The following is a 13,575-nucleotide window of genomic DNA, read 5'->3' on the forward strand; positions in this document are numbered from 1 at the left end:
ATTCATTAACAACCTACGATATGCAGATAACACAAACTTGGTGAAAGTGAAGAGGACCTGAAGCACTTAGTGGTGAATATCAAAGACTACAACCTTCAGTATGGGTTGCACCTCAACATAAAGAAAACAAAAATCTTCACAACTGGACCAATAAGCAACATCATGATAAACAGAGAAAAGATTGAAGTTATCAAGGATCTCATTTTATTCAGTTCCCCAGTCCACGCTCATGGAAGCAGCAATCAAGGAATCAAATGATGTATTGCAAATCTGCTGCAAAGAACTCTTTAAGCTGGTGACAAGCACAGATGTCACTCTGAAGGCTAAGGTGTGCCTGACACAAGCCATGACATTTTCAAACGCCTCATACGCATGTGAAAGCTGGACAATGAATAAGGGAAACCGAAGATGTGCTGCCTTTGAATTATGGTGTTGGTGAACAATATTGAATATACCATAGACTGCCAGAAGAACAAACAAATCTGTCTTGGAAGAAGTACAGCCAGAATATTCCTTACAAGCACAGATGGTGAGTGTTTGTCTCACATACTTTGGACATGTTATCAGGGGAGACCAGGCCCTGGAGAAGGACATTATGCTTGGTAAAGTAGACAGTGAAAAAGAGGAAGACCCTCAGTGAGATGGATTGACACAGTGGCTGCAACAATGGGCTCCAGCATAATAACAAGTGTGAGAATGGCACAAGACTGGCCAGTGTTCTGTTCTGCTGTATATAGGGTCACGATAAATTAGAACTGACCTGATGACACCTAACAACAATACCCTGTTCGGCTCACTGCCTGTCTCTTAGTTTGCTGTACTGTGGTGGTTTGGATGTTGCTATGATGCTGGAAGCTAGGCCACCAGTATTTTAAATACCAACAGGGTTATCCATGGTGGACAGGTTTCAGTGGAGCTTCAAGACTAACACACACTAGGAAGAAAGACCTGGAGATTTACTTCTGAAAATTAGACAATTAAACCCTTACAGATCACAAGAGAATACTGTCCAATTCACTTGCTTTGGACATGTCATCAGGAGAGATTAATCAGTCCTAGAGGAGAATATCATGGTTGATGAAGAAGAAGGCCAACAAGGCTGTAGGAGACCCTTGGTGAGATGGACTGGCACATTAGCCATAATGATGGAATCTAAATTGCTGGCACTTGTGAGGATGACACAGGACCTGGCAACCTTTAGTTCTGTGGTACCTAAGTTCACCATTAGTCGGAGTCACCTCAATGGCAGCTAGCAAAACATTACTGTTTGAGAGGAGAACTGAGATATGAACTTGATACAATATACCAAATATTAAAATGTTCAAAGATCTCATGTTTACTATAAAAGAATAGGAATTGAAAATACAACTTTCAAATCGCTAGAAGGAAAAAAAAAGTAAGAGAAATTTCATCATTCCAATAAAAAAAGAAACAGGAAAAGCAGAATAATAATAAAAAAAAAGAACAGTGAATATGAAGTATAATATGGGAATTATGTCTAAATGTATGAGTAATAGCAAGAAAAAGGGATTAATACCTAAGGAAAAAACATGTACACTCAGCTTAGACTTGCAAATCCACCCATATCTTATTTATAAAAGAAAGTTAAAACATAATGTTAGAAACTTTTAAATTATGTAAATGAAGAAATTTCTACTGTCTAATGACTACATGAACAACCCTCTGCCAGATACTGTTGATACAGAAATGATTAAGAAAAGATTCCTTGCAGTCTGGTGAGAGAAACAGCCCAGTTAACAAATCAGTTATCAATTGCTGTATAACAAATGAACCAAAAATGAAGTGCCTTAAAAGAACAAGCAGTTACTTCGCTCACAGTTTTGCGGGTTGGCAGTTTGGGGTTCTTCTGGTCTGGGGCAGACTCAGCTGCTCTCAGCTGGGCTCCCTCATGTATCTGGAATCAGCCACCATGTCAGCTGGCGGGCAGAGGGCCTGAAATCTTCTCAGCGGGATTCTCTCTCTAATGGTCTCTTGTCATTTATTAGGGTGGCCTGGGCTGTTCCCATGGGTTCTCAGTGTTTGAAGAGCAGCAAGAAGTCAAGGAGCAGCCCTGGTGGTGCAGTGGTTAAGGGCTCAGTTGCTAAAGGAAAGGTAATCAGTTTGTACCCACCAGCTGCTTTGCGGAAGAAAGACATGGCACTTTCCGTCTGTAAAGATTACAGCCTTGGAAACCCTATGGGGCAGTTCTACTCTGTCCTTCAGGGTCACTATGAGTTAGAATATTCTTGAGAGTGATGGGTTTCGTTTTTGGTAAGAGAGCAAGTCACGATGTGTCTAATTATATTCGGTCTCTGCTTCTATTGGTCTTTGTACTGTCCCAAAGGCCAAAGCAATCATAGATCAGTCCAAATTCAAGGACTGGAGGAAGAATCTTGCTCTTGAGAAAGGGAGCTGTAGGTCATATAATATGTATGGATACATACATATTAGAACATGTGGCCATTTTTGCTATCCATCACACCATGTAAATGCAACCAAGTTTGTCCCTAGTTGTGGCAGAAGCGTTTCTTAAATACAATAGAGTGTGGAGCAGGGTGGGAAATTCTACCAGGTGTGGGGTCGGAAAGGCTTCCACCAGGAAGTGATGTTTGACCTAAATTTTGAAATACGAGTGGATGGTTAGGAGATTTTCTTTTTTTTTATATTTCCAACCACTTGCCCACATTCTACCATCTGTCGTCACACAAAGCGAGCCCTCTGCTCCCATGTTGACATCTTTATTTTTCCTTCAAATCCTCAGGCTCTCCTCTACCTACCAAGCACAACTTCCCAAACCCTGCCTTAAAATGTTTCAACAATTTGCTTGTTCCTTTTCTAATCGCCCCCTGGACAAAAAAGGAGATCAAGCAGAGGACAGTGGACCTTTCCCTGAGGGCTCTCCTAAGCCTCCCAGGCAGGTTGACCACAGACGTCTGGAGTCTCAGTGCTTTTCTGTGATGATGTAATCCTACCCTTTTTAGTGGCTCCAAGGGAGAAGCATGTGGACAGGCCAAGAGGCTTCACAGGGTTGAGAGTCAGGAGGTCAAGAGAGAGTGGCCTAGACACCACCGAGTGATGGTACCTCCAGGCAACAGACCAAAAACTCCATTGTGCACGGATGGCTACGAAGGGTGAGTCTTTTGGAAGAGTTTTCTTTTATTTAATCAATAGATATATATTGGGTATCTCCTATGGGTGGGGTTCTGTCTCACTTTCTGGGACTGCCAAATATGAGGCAGACCTTGTCTTTGTCCCCAAGTTATTTACAACACATTTGGAAGACACAAATTGGAAATTGAGCATCTCCTATGACTCAGTGCTATGATGGAGGATTACTAAAAGATTACTAGGTCCTCTGAATACATAAAGCAGGAGCACAGACTGGGTACCTTGGAGGAGGAACCAGTCAACAGGAAGGGAGAGAACGTCTACTAGTCAGAGGGAACAGCCTGTGTGAAGCCTAAGTGGCAAAGGAGGCCTGAGAGGTGTTCAGAGTGGACATTGTGTTTCTAGAGATGGAGAGATTTGATTCAGGGCCAGAGAAGAGGTTTGGGAGAAATAGCGACTCATTATACTCTTCTATTTCCTCAACTCACAGTTTCCTTCCTCTTAGATGTTGACTTCTTTAAGTGAACATTTCAATTCATTTTTAAGATATAATTTCCCTCCTCCCAGCCTCCTAGCCTCTCCCACAACAGTTGCCATATTTTTTCCTAGTGCGGTGTTTAGATTCAAACTGGGACCTTGGAACTGAGCGATGTCAGCGATGATGTCACACAAGAGTTACTGGAAACCTTGGTGCTCACTCAGATCCCAACTGCTCTTTGGAGAGGTTGTGGGTCTGAGGTCTCCTGTGGGAGAGCGACTTTGGATACCAAATTACAAACGGTTCTCCCTAAATCAAGGTCCCCAACTTGTGAGAGTTTGGGACATCATCTCTACGTGGGAGGAGGAGAAACATCTTGCTGGTGACCATCCTTCGTGGTTCATCTTCACCCAGCCAGAATGGAGCGGCAATACATGAGGAAGAGGCCTTTCTCTAAGGCCCGAGGTAAGGGTGGGAGGAAAATTCAGTCTGTGCGATGGGTGCTGGGCAGCAAGGGGTTTGATTCACCCCGGAAACAAGGACCACAAGGGATCACCGAGGCTTTCACCTGAAAAAACTTCCTGTCAATTAGTAAACAGTAAGAAATTATAGTGTGAATAAATAAATGAAGGAATAAATATGTGAGTGAAGTATAGAACTCTACTGTCATCTGAGGGGCTTTCCATAACAGTAGCAGACAAGTCAGATTTGTGAACTCTCGTGCTTTGTTAGTGGAAAGAACGCAGGTGGGCAACTGGGGCAGTGGGTATAGAACCAGGGAGAAGGGTGGTTACAGAGACTTGTAAATAATTTTTTCATGAGAATGAATTAATATATCATGCGAATTAAAAAAAATATCAAATTTATCAGGAGGTTTTGGGAGTGGGTGGTGTGATGGAGCACAGTACGACACATTCATTCAGAGTTTCCAGTCAATGTAAGCTGCCACAGTCCTCAGCCTGGACTCAGGCAGAAGAAGGTCCAGGAAGGCCCTGCCCCTCTAGCTCTAGGGATTTCCCTTCTCCTCCAAGGTCTCCTGACCATCTTTACCTAAGGGTTTAACATTTCTTCTAGGTAAAGACAGCTATAGTATAGATCGTTTTTTTTTCTCTTGTAATTGCAAAGTTTTATTTTTTTAAATTGTGTTGAAAATATACATAAAACATAACTGAATAATTGCTAATGTATGAGTCAGTGATACTCATTACATTCTTCAAGTCATATAACCATTCTCAATATCCTTCTCCAAACATTTCTACAACCATTAACATAACCTCAATGCCCCAGTGGAAAAACTTCCCCTTCCCCCTGCCCACAACTGCCAACCACCAATAATCCTTGCTTTCTATATATTTGCTTATTTCATATAAGTCAGATCGTACAGTATTTGCCCTATACTTAGGGCAAATACTAACTTATTCCATTTAGCATGATGTTTTCCAAGTCTAGCAGGAAAGAATTTTAAAATTCCAACTATAGCTAACCTCAGTTTCTGCTATCATTCTTAGTTATCCATTCTTTCTCTGACTAGTCTGCCCCCCCTTTGTCTTCTTTGTTGCTGCCCCATTCTGCCCTTCAGCGGCTGAGCCCTGCTTTCTGCTCCCTCCTTGATCTCTGTATCCTTCTAACCAACTGCTGGCATGTTCCATCTCTGAATCTTGTCTCTCTCTCAAGTTTTCTCTCCATCCAACACACCCGACCGAGCTCCATCTCTTTCTGCATCCTGAACTCTGCAGTCATTCCCACAGATTCAGAAACATACACAGACCTTTAGGTTGACACAGACAACCCACTGCGACATACACAGGAGAGGAGGCTGTGTGTTCTCCATCTGAAGTTCTCGCATCAAGGTTCTCAGATACGGCCATCTCTTTCTGCCTCACTTCATCTACTAAGGACTGGGCTTCTATTCCAAGAAAAACAATTTTCATCTTCTACTGTGGCTGGGTTAAGAAGGGTGCAAGGAAGAGGTATACATGTAAGAATCATAACTAAATATACACATTCTTCTCTTTACGTATAACTCCTCTATAAAAAGCCTTTCAGTAAAAAGAGGATGAAAAGAGGTGACCATTGCTCTGGAGTGTTTACTCTCCAAATTTACTAAGAATATCACCCGCATACAAAACATCAAGTCACACATTTATTATGAAGTTTCATGGGAATGAGGTCATTTCTAAGTTCCAAAGGAACAAATTCATTGGAATTCAATAAATGTGGAATTAAAGAAAAATAACTTCTTAAAAAATGAACTACCATAAACAGTGCCACTTTACAATGCAGACTTTGTCTTCCACAGCAGTGCCCCCAAAGGGTGGTGGGTCTCTGGGGAAGAAGAAAGAAAGCATGGGGTCTGCAGAGGTGGAGGATGTGGTGATGGAGAGGCCTCCAGGGGTCCCTATGACCAAAGCTTTGGGCTCACAGGTGAGAATAAGGACCCTGAAAGCTCAAGTAAATTAACTCTCTATTCTCAGAGGTCTCTATCCAAGAGGAAAATGTGCAACAGTCAACAACATCCCATGAAAAAAGTCGAAGCTCCAGGCCCAGGAAGATTCCAAAACAATCCAAGAACCCTTCTCCTTTATCTTCCACCGAGCAGACCTCTCACTCCTCCAACTACGGGGCTGCCCCAGGAAAGCCATGGGTCAGGTGCGCATATTTCACCAAGGTGCGCACGGTCAAGGGGGTGGCGGTCTCCCGGCAGACCAAAACCTCCTTTGCCCCCGTGGGCAAGATTCCCCAGGTCTTTGAAGCCGAGCTCTCTGAGGAGAGCACCATCGGCTCTGCCCCCAGTCTGGCCAACACTGAGTCCCTGGTCAGCAACCTGGAGCCCTGGCAGGAGGGGCCCCAGACCTGTACCCAGGAGCCCACTGACCAACGGGAGGAGCATGCTGAGAGACCCCGCGCAACCACCCCGGAGTGGCTGGTGACCCGTGAGCGCGGCTTCCGCTGCGTGGCCTGCTGACGCGTGTTCGAGTCCCGGGAGGCCCTCGTGGCCCATGCGGAGCATGGTGTGAGCCAGGGCTTCAGCTGCCGGTCTTCTTTGAAGAGCTGCTGGAGAGGCGGCTGCCACGCTCAGTCCAGCGAAGGCCCAGACGCTGCCACCAGCTGGCCAGGCGTTGCCTGATGGCCGCCAAGAAGAGGGAGGTGAGGGAGAAGAAAGCGGTCTGCAGACGCCTGGAGGAGCAGCTGGAGAAGCAGAGAGAAGAACTGAAGAGGCTGAGGCACCAGCTGGACAAGCTGAAGAGGCAGGAGGCCAGGCTGCAGAAGGAGCAGGCGCACCACCGAGGCCAGAAGGGGAAGCGCCTGAAGACGTGCTAGAACCCCGGGACTAGGAGGAGCAGGGCCTTTGGGCTGGAAACGTGGGCCCTTCAGGAGAGACCTCCATTCAGGTTCGTTTAACCCAGCTCCCCTGGAAGATCATACCCTTCTTCCCCTGTGACCCCAACCCTCCCAACCCAAGCGCACAGAGAACTCCAGCCCTAAGGGGGATCTGGATGGAAGAAGCCCCAGATACCTGACTGCAGACACCAGGTCCCCTCAGAGGCTCCCCTGGCCCAGGAGAGGACAGGACAGGCCTCATCTGGATGGTGAGATCTTGGGACCCGAAGGATGAGCGCAACATAAATAGGGAAAGGGAAAGGGGATTTCAGTGGGACTTGGGAGGATTGGGGGGGGGCCCTGCTGAGGTGTGATGGTGAAGGGGGTGTCACTGAGTTCTTTGGAGAAGAAGGAATCAGAGAGATGGCAGGCTGTTGGGAAACATGCCTGCAGGTGAGCAGTGGACATAAAGCCCTAAACAAACAACTCTGGGTCCCTTCCCAGCAGTATAGAGGCGGAGAAAGAGACAGGGCTTGGTAGGAGGAGAGGGGGGCAGGTGGAAGGAAAATGAACTCACCCAAGCCATGTCTTCTGGTCTCCTAGGGTGAATTTGGGTTTATGATTGGGATGCATCCTTTTTGCCACATTAGGGGAATGTAAGTGGGAGGTGGTGTAGAAAAATCCCCCTGGGTGTTAACCATTTCTGGATAAGAGTTGATCCAGGGCTTGCAGGATATTTCCTGTAGAGCATGTCCTAGGGTAAGGGGTAGAGCTTTGGAACTTTTTCTTCTCCTAAATCAAGCTGTACATCCCGGTTCTTGACATGTCAAACAAACTTGCTAATTTTTTTTTGTTTTCCTGTGGTCAAATCTGACCTGCCGCGAGGTCAAAGAACTGGAAGAAAAAGGCCCTCTGAGGTGAAAGAACCAAAAGAGAGGAAAGGCTTCAAACCCAGGGAGAACAGCGAGAACACAGGTGATCAGAGGTAATGGTGAGCAGGGGCAGGTTCAGGCCCAGACTCAACAGTGGACAACAAAGCCCCAGTCTCAGTCACGACATCAAATCCCAAGTCTGGGGAATCTCTGGACATGACAGGGGTGTACCCATCTTTCCAGGAAATGAGACCACAAGTATCACAGGGAACCCCCCAGGGGCAGAGGAATGGAGGGCAGGGCCTCTAGGATGGGCACCTCCATACAGTCTGTCCTGTGTGTATTCCTCAGAGTGACAGGGACGGCTCCTGCGAGGCAGAGGGTCACAGGCAGAAAAGAACCAAGGTGTTCAGACCAGGTAAATTCTGCAGTCTCCTAAGGATCCAAACCGAAAAATCAGAGATTCTCAGAGGTATCAGGGTGGGAGGGGTTGGCATTCCCAGGCTGGGGAGAGGCTGGCTGGGGAGGTGCTGGTTTCTGAAATCTTTTCATCAACATCTTTCTTCTTAAAAGCTACCTTCCCAGTTGATGTCCTCTATGATCTATGCTCAGACCTGAATGGGGCCTAGAATGCACAAAGGTGGGTTATCCAGTGGGGCTAGGCAGAGAGGAGGTGGAAGCAGCATATCCAGGAAAGAGAATCTTCTAGAGGCGCATGAGTTACCTAGTGAATTGCACATGGCGTCCAGCCTTCTACATTTAGCTGTAGACGTGTGCTTGCAAGATGTGTTTGAGGGGTAACTCTACTGACTTCCCAAAATTATTTTTGGTCATTTCCAGTTATAAAGACCAGAAGAACTCACTGGCTCCAAGAACAACAAGAAATCCACTGGATCTTATTATTACTTTCTGCAGTGTGCTCTCCTGCCAGTGATTCAAATCTTTTGTCTGTCATTCTGGAGAATTTTCACCTATTTTAAATATGTAACAAAACACGTTAAAATATACATGTATCTATGATGTTTATGAATTGCCAAAGCTCTGAAGTTGTTTTTTTATCACATTTGCAAGATCACAGATTTGTGTGGCAAAAAAATTTATGTCAGGGTCCCACCCTCATATGTAATTTGGTCCTGCTCCCCCAGGGTATCCAATGTTAATAGACACACGTGTATCCTTCCCTACGTTTCTCTGCAGGGACACATACACACAGTCACAGGTACACAAGTACATTTGCTGGGGTGTTTACTTTTATGGAAGCCTGGTCACACTCCATCCACATTGCTCTCGCCCCTTATTTCACTTGATATTCTACCTTGATTCTCTGTAAGTCATTAGATATGGCACTGACACTATATTTTTTGATCTTTTAACTTACATGAATAATTTAAATAGATGATCTCAATTCAGTACACTTTATCTATACTTCTACATGTTCTTGTCAGAAGCTATCAAGTCAGTTCTGACTCACAGTGGCCCTTTGCACCACAGAACAAAACACCACCTGGTCACGGGCAATCCTAATAATCGTTGCTCTATTTGAGCACACTGTTGCAGCCACTGTATCAATCTCATTGAGGGTCTTCCTCTTTTTCACTGGACCTCTGCTTTACCAAGCATGATGTCCTTTTCCAGGGACTGGTCCCTCCCTCTTGATAACATGGCCAAAGCCATCCTTGCTTCTAAGGAATATTCTGGCTTTCTCCCTTTAAGACAGATTTGTTCGGCCATACATAACACTACTAAAATGGAAACATTATCATCCATGCTTTTTAAGTCCACTCTTCCTGCGTGTTCTAGCTCTCCTCCCCCTGTTCTTTCCCGCAAGTGAATCCAAGATAATTCAGGTTAACAATGTGGTAAGTAGTCTCTCTTATCCTTGCTTAAACAAGCACATGGACTTATATACACTCATAAACATAAACAGGTATTCAAGCATATTCAAACAATTGATTTTGTTTAACCCAGATGTGCTCATTTTATATACACTTCTCTGCATGCACCTAGATTTTTTCAGTAATAAATAATACTTCACAGATATTTTTCCCACTCAACTACTACAACTCATTTATTGATGATGTAGCTTTACCATAAGTTATCTATCATTCAACTATCAATGTACAGTCAATGTTTGGTCAACATTAATATTAACTATCCGTTGTATACTACAGGATCTGTTTCTGTGGAATAGACTCCATAGAGTGAGATTTCCAGCTCAAAGTATGTTTTAAAAGTACAGAGCCATGGCCGTGTCTTTCCCCTATAGGCTGTCCTAAAGCACCTTTCCAGCCATGTCTCAGGGTATCTTCTCCCCACAGCCCAGCCAGCCACAGATGGTGTTGATTTTTAAATTGTGCCAGTTTCACTGGGACTTTGATATTTTCTTAACTACCAGTGTTTTTGAGCAACTTGGACTATGTTTATTGGGCATGTGGATTTGCTGTGAACGATCTGTTTGAATTCACTGCTCATTTTTCAAGTGCTTAACTTTTATCCTTCTGTGTAAAATGGAAATTGTTATTAAGTCTTATCATCTCCATTTCACATGATTTTCCAAATCTATCATTTGTGTATCACATTTTCTCAAGCTTTGTCCCCCAGAACGATCACTTGAGTCAGCACCGTTTATTAAATAAATATAATTTTCTCAAAATACCGCCTTTGTATCAATGGTTATTGTGACTTCTTAGCAGATTTTGTTTCATTGGTCGACTTGTCAGTTTCTATGCTATGTAATATCAATTTGTTCTGTTACCTGAGGAGGTAGACACCTGTCAGTATCCTGCTTTTTCATGTTTTTCTTCTCTATACCTTTTAAAGCAGCCATGGTGTTGCAGTGATTAAGTGCTCATCTGCTAATCCAAAGAAGGTTTGGCAGGTTGAACCCACCAGGGGGCACTGAGGGGAAAGACCTATTGTTCTCCTCCCATAATGATCACAGCCTAGAAAACCCTATGGGGCAGTGAAATGGGATCACTATGAGTCAGAAATGGACTCCAAGTCTCCTAACACCAGCAACATCCTCTGTTATCTACTGTACTATTTGTAGCATACGATTACTGTATACAATTCAAAAACAACTATCTTAATATTCTGACTGGAAATACATTCCACTTATATATTAGTTTTAGGGACCTCCATTTGATTGACAAGACTTCTCATTTGGAAATATGGCATATTTTTTGCATATATTCAGGTTTCATTTTATGTATTTTAGTACATTAGTTTTCGTCATAGAAGTCCTTTGCTGCTCTGGTCAAAACAATGTTTTCCTAAATATTTTACAGTTTTGAACACAGTTTGATCCAGTCAAGTAGTAGGGGAAAGAGAACGGTCTGCCCTTCTCACCCTTGCCAATTTGAGACCCTCATGTCTATACTGGAGAGAAACCATTGATTTTGATGTATTTGTCTTTTATTCAGCTATGCAATTATATCATCATTATTTGAAAAATCTCTTATTATACTTATACTAGTTATTTAAATTTTCTAGTTTATTCCTTCACCTTAAAACTATGTTGATACCAAAATATTTGTCTAGTTCCAAATTGATCAGAATGAGTTGAATATTAATTTTCCATTTATCTCACACCTGCTAAGTTTGGGGAACTCTATTATGCCCCAATAGGTAACTACTACTCTGACCTGCTGACCACTATTGTAATCACACACAACTTGTTTCTGACAGTTAAGTACTTCCACCTGGCCTCTGTGGAGCTGGGATCCCATGATTTGCATTGCTACTAGGCAGCCCAGCTCCCACTAACAACCTGAGCCTATAGACGATTGTTGCTGTTAGTTGTCATCAAGTCATTTCTGACTCATGACCACCCCATGTGGGCATAGTAGAACTAACTGTTCAATAGTGTTTTTAAGGCTTTCATCCTTTAGTAGCAGATGGCCAGGACTGTCTTCCAAGGACCCTCTGAGTACGTTCAAACTGCCAAACTGCCAGATTTTCGGATAATAGTCAAGCACTTAACTGTTTGTGGTGTCCAGGGACTCCCTACAAAGTATACATATTGGTAAGCTCTGTGTTGCTAGTGCTCCCCTCATGTCCGCATTCCTTATTCTTCTGATGAAATGGGTATCCTTCAGGACTTCCAAGAAATGGTCTTATAGAAGACTAACTCAGACATGCCCACATATTGGAGGCTTTTAATCCCTCTTCCAACATCTGACACAGCAGGTCTGGCATTTCGATTTCAGAGAATGTGGGCCATTGCCTTTTCTAAGCTTCCAAAAGCAATCCCACAGCATATTAAACCCATTTCCAGAACCCTTGCTACGGCAATAAATCCTTGTCAACAAACTCTCCTTGACCCAACTTTATATTAAACACCCCTTGACTCAGCACCTTCAGCACCCACTCCTCAGCACACCCCCGTCCTGCTCACACAAGGCAGCCAGGTCTTGCAGCTCCTTCAGTGTACAGTCCCTCCCCCCCAACCACAACCAGCACTGCCCCCGGTGGCTATGCTGGTATCTGACAACTAAGTATCTGGACAAATGCATGGGTCACTATCTCAGGACTCTGCAAAGGAAAGTGTTGAAGGTGGATGGGGGCAGGGCGGAGCCAGAACATAAAGTATGAACATTCTAGAGGCTGAAATTAAATGACCCCAAATCTCACAGCTGCACACCCGTTGTGGACAGAAACAGCTCTGAGAGAAGCCCTCTCTCATATAAATGGGATAGAAGGTCCGCAAAGGAGAGAGACAGGCAGCTGGGTAGGTGGGCAGACACCTGAAACTCTGGCAGAGGAGAATCCTTCTCTCTGACCAGAGTATGGAAGAACCAAATATTGTAGAGAAAGCTCCATTACATTTTCTCTCTCTCTGCTGTTAACTGACACCTAGTCAATTCTACCTCAAAGGGTGAGACTTTTCAAAAGCTGATTGCCAGGCTTGTCTTCTGAGGTGCTTCTTGACACGTTCAAACTGCCAGCCTTTTGGCTGGTTGTCCAGTGCTTTGGCCCCATAGGCAGAACCAGTCACTGATGTGCACAACAGAATGAGGAAATTAAAGCCCCAGCATTCCCGCCAGTGGGCCAGGAAAGCACTCCTTCTGAACTCAGAGAGCAGAAGAGAAAGAGAGAGAGGAGGCTGTGCAAGAAAGAGATTCTGCAGACTTGCCATGAACTCCTGGTTCACCCCCCAGGTGCATATCCATTGCCCTGACCCAAAGAAGCATTACCAAATCCTTTAAGACCTGCACTATGGGTTAGAATGCCATCAAGGTTCCATACTGAGTGGCGCTCACATAGATTAGACTTTAGTACAGCTGCAAAGCCTTCAAAAATTGAACTCACATTTGAACCATAGAATACAGAAGATGGGACAGAACTTGGAGCCTGAACATAACTGGGTCAATTGACTGCTAAAAACAAAAAAATTCTCCATAAAATTTAAGCAGGACTTGTACTCTCAAAATCATAAGAAACAGATTTTAAAATGCTATTCTAATCCAAGAAATAACAGGGACACTTTTTAAATAAATGGAAAGATAATAGGTGCTATTTGCAAATGAAAATTTTACATGTTAAAAGTACAATTGTAGAAATCAAAAATTCAGTTGATATTTTCACAATAGCAGAATGGTGATGACAGAGAAAAAAACTAAATACTTGAAATAAGATCAGTAGAAAATATCCATTCTGCAAACAGAGAGCAAAATATGGAAAAAAAATGGACAGTGCCTCAAGAACTAGACAAAAAGCTTATTTATTGGAACTCCAGAAGAAGTGGACAAAATGTGTGGTGAAGAAAATAGTATTTGAAAAAATACTGGCTGAACA

General features: G+C 43.8%; 1 long non-coding RNA gene across 1 annotated transcript in view; it reads right to left on the reverse strand.

Moving 5' to 3' along the window:
- Nucleotides 1-13,575, reverse strand: part of LOC135229546 (uncharacterized) — a 71,924-nt gene that overhangs the window by 15,075 nt on the left and 43,274 nt on the right. The window lies entirely within an intron of this gene.

The sequence above is a fragment of the Loxodonta africana genome, unplaced genomic scaffold (assembly GCF_030014295.1).
Source record: "Loxodonta africana isolate mLoxAfr1 unplaced genomic scaffold, mLoxAfr1.hap2 scaffold_366, whole genome shotgun sequence".
In the NCBI taxonomy this organism is placed as follows: domain Eukaryota; kingdom Metazoa; phylum Chordata; class Mammalia; order Proboscidea; family Elephantidae; genus Loxodonta; species Loxodonta africana.